The sequence below is a fragment of the Mchenga conophoros genome, linkage group LG17 (genome assembly GCF_057382185.1).
Source record: "Mchenga conophoros isolate Kocher_MC1m ecotype Shallow Benthic linkage group LG17, M_conophoros_male_GT1.1, whole genome shotgun sequence".
Classification (NCBI taxonomy): domain Eukaryota; kingdom Metazoa; phylum Chordata; class Actinopteri; order Cichliformes; family Cichlidae; genus Mchenga; species Mchenga conophoros.
This window is the reverse complement of record NC_140542.1, coordinates 37,890,251-37,894,134: the sequence shown is the minus strand read 5'-3', so window position 1 is coordinate 37,894,134 and position 3,884 is coordinate 37,890,251.

The following is a 3,884-nucleotide window of genomic DNA, read 5'->3' as shown; positions in this document are numbered from 1 at the left end:
GCTGCTAAATTCATTGAAGGCTTCACGATGTTACTCGCTTCATCTCGCAAGAGATGGAGGTGTGGCCATGTGGCATATGTCGGGGGGTGGGAGGTTAATGCTGGCTTTTATACCCAGTCTTTTTTTTTTTAGAACCACAAACCACCAAGGACAGTCTAGGTCTGTCATCAGTGAGCCCCCCCACACAGAGAGGATATTTAACTGTTAAGTATCAAGGTCTGACTCCAGAAACAGCTTGGGAACAACTGGGTATTACTGTTTATTGACTTTCATAGTACCGTAATCATACAAATTCATGTTTCAGTGCCATATTGGGATATTCACCAGCCACTTTATTAGGTACACCTGTTCAGCTGCTCATTAATACAAATATCTGGCCAAACAATCACACAGCAGCAACTCAGTCCATTAAGGCATGTAGACAAGATGCCCTGCTGAAGTTGAGCATCAGAATGGGGAGCAAAGGTGATTAAAATGCGACTCAAAATCACTTGAGTATTTCAGAAATTGCTGGCCTGCTGGGATTTTCCCCACACGTCTCTTGGGTTTACGAAAAATAGTCAGAAAAGGAGAAAATATCCTGTGGCTCAGGGGGTTGGGAAGCGCACCTGTAACTGGAAGGTTGCCGGTTCGATCCCCAGGCTCTCTGTCCTGGTTGTTGTGTCCTTGGGCAAGACACTTTACCCTACTGGTGATGGCCAGAGGGGCCGATGGCGCAATATGGCAGCTTCGCTTCTGTCAGTCTGCCCCAGGGCAGCTGTGGCTACAACTGTAGCTTGTAGTGAATGAATAGTGGAATTGTAAAGCGCCTTGGGTGCCTTGAAAAGCGCTCTATAAATGCAATCCATTATTATTATTTTTGATGTAAGAGGAGAATGGCCAGGCTGCTTCGAGTTGGGAAGAAGGCAACAGTAACTCAAATAACCTCGTTACAACCAACATATGCAGAGAATTATCTCTGAATGTACAATAGCTCAGATTTGAAGTAGACGGACTACAGCAACAGAAGACCACAACGCCAGTCCTGTCAGCTCAGAACAGGGAACAGGTTACAGTTCACACGGGCTCACAAAGATGAAGAGAAGAATGGAAAAGTCTTGATATCTGCTGCCACATTCAGATGGTGGTGATGTAATAGTAGGGGGATATTTTCTTGGCACGCTTTGAGCCCCTTTGTACCAACTCAGCACCATTTAACCCTTTAAATCAGGGGTGGGCAACTCCAGGCCTCAAGGGCCGGTGTCCTGCAGGTTTTAGATCTATGATCCAACACAGCTGATTTAAATGGCTAAATTACCTCCTCAACATGTCTCGAAACTCTCCAGAGGCCTGGTGATGAACTAATCATTTGATTCAGGTGTGTTGACCCAAATCTGAGGCCATGGTTCTCAGCCAGAAAAGGGTGGAGTGCCCACTCCGGGTCGGGGATGAGTTCCTGCCCCAAGTGGAGGAGTTCAAGTATCTCGGGGTCTTGTTCGCGAGTGATGGGAGAAGGGAGCCGGAGATCAACAGATGGATTGGTGATGCGGACGCGCTGCACCGGTCCGTCGTGGTGAGGAGGGAGCTGAGTGTAAAAGCGAAGCTCTCAATTTACCAGTCGATCTACGTCCCTACCCTCACCTATGGCCATGAGCTGTGGGTAGTGACCGAAAGAACGAGATCGCGGATACAAGCGGCGGAAATGGGCTTCCTCCGAAGGGTGGCTGGCCTCTCCATTAGAGATAAGGTAAGAAGTTCAGCCATCCGGGAGGGGCTCAGAGTAGAGCCGCTGCTCCTCCACATCGAAAGGAGCCAGCTGAGGTGGTTCGGGCATCTGACAAGGATGCCTCCTGGGCGCCTCCCGGGTGAGGGCATGTCCCACCGGGAGGAGGCCCCAGGGAAGACCCAGGACACGCTGGAGAGATTATATCTCTCGGCTGGCCTGGGAACGCCTTGGTGTTCCCCCGGATAAGCTGGAGGAGGTGGCTGGGGAGAGGGAGGTCTGGGCTTCTCTGCTTAGGCTGCTGCCCCCGCGACCCATTCCCCAGATAAAGTGGAAGAAGATGGATGGATGGATGGGTGTTGACCCAGGGTGAGATCTAGAACCTGCAGGACACCGGCCCTTGAGGCCTGGAGTTGCCACTACTGCTTAAACCCTAACCCGTCGTTAGCGACGGGTTAGGGTTTGAAGAGTTAAACCCATTTAGACACAAAAGCCTGAGTATTGCTGACCATGTCAATCCCTTTATGACCACAGTGCATCCATCTTCCAATGGTGCTTCCAGCAAGATGCACAAAGCTCAAACTGGCCTCTTGAAAAAAATAAGCTCACTGTTAATAAAATGGTTTCCATGTTTACCAGATCTCAATCCAAAAGAGAAACTTCGGGATATGGTGCAACAGGGATGCAAATCTGCATTAACTGTATGATGCCGTCATGTCAATATGAACCAGATTCTCAGAGGAATGTTTTCAGCATAGTTGAGCCCATCGTGATTGTAAGCTGGTAACAGATGCTAATGTTACGGGCCCCAGGAATGGTGCCACAATAACAAAGAAGAAATCCCTGCAAACACAGGTAAAGTTCAGGAGCAATGAAGACAGTGCACTCGGTTTGCCTCTCAGATTGCATCTCTTATTCAAGTTTCAATAAACATGAACAGCATTAACAATATCCACGTGTGCATGACTTTTTCAGTCCCAGTGTCCATATCTGTCCATTTCCCCAAAGTCACAAGTAGAAAAATAAATGAATTCACACTCTACACGTTCCACTATTTTACATGTACTTCATGCGATCGCTCAGTCTAAGCAAAACAAAAGTACACACCTGCTCTTACTTAAGCAGTTGGAAGCCACTGTAATCTACAATGAATTTACAGCAATATACGACTGTACAGATTCTGAATACTGAAATTGAGCAGAATTAGACACACATTTACAGCACACTGAGGATGAAACTCACTTTTGCATAGCATGGGCAACCTCTTTCTATTTCACATGTCATTAACACCCACATATTAAACAGCTTTATACTTTTGCAAACCTCAATGACACTTTAACAATAAAACATCTTTGTATCATAAAATTTATATAGAATAGTAAAGTGTGCGGGAGTACCAACTTTCATAATGAAAAGAAAATAAATCTATATGAATGACCTTCCTACAAGACAACGCTCTGGGCGCTACGACCCACAATACAAAACATTACCGCGCCATTTCTGCTAGCGGCCTGCGCAGCCTGACCCCGCTGTCTCACACTGATGCGAGTCGACCGCGCGGCAGTGCCCATAAGTGTTACAGGTACTGTTCTACTTCTTCACAAGTTAACATGGAGATAAAACATTGTTATGTACAAACAGTGGTAGTATTTCTTTACCAGGTACCAACCTGCAAACACAGGTAAAGTTCAGGAGCAATGAAGACAGTGCACTCGGTTTGCCTCTCAGATTGCATCTGACTCGTGGGCGGAAGTCCATCCCCCTAAAGCAACCGGGTTGCACCTGTCTTGGAATAATAGTTCCGCCTGGGGTGTTGCTCCATTTCTTTGTACTTTCTATACAGTTTATGTGACAAAATAATGCACTGGTTAGGTTGGTCATGTTGTCAAAGTCATTTTGGATATTAATAGCCACAGAAAATAACTGATAAACAAATTAAATACATTAATTAAATGATTAACACAAAAGTGGCCATGCATTTTGGGTGTGCCACACACTCCCCTACAAACAAAAGTGGCTCCCGACACTTGCAATTAACAGTGTAAACTTCCATTAACTCTGAATCAAGCTTTAACTCTTCACTCAATATACTCACAAATTACAAATACATATGGGTGTGCAATGATTTTCTACATTTTCTGAATACCCAACACTATATGTACCCAAGGTCCTATGCCCGTCT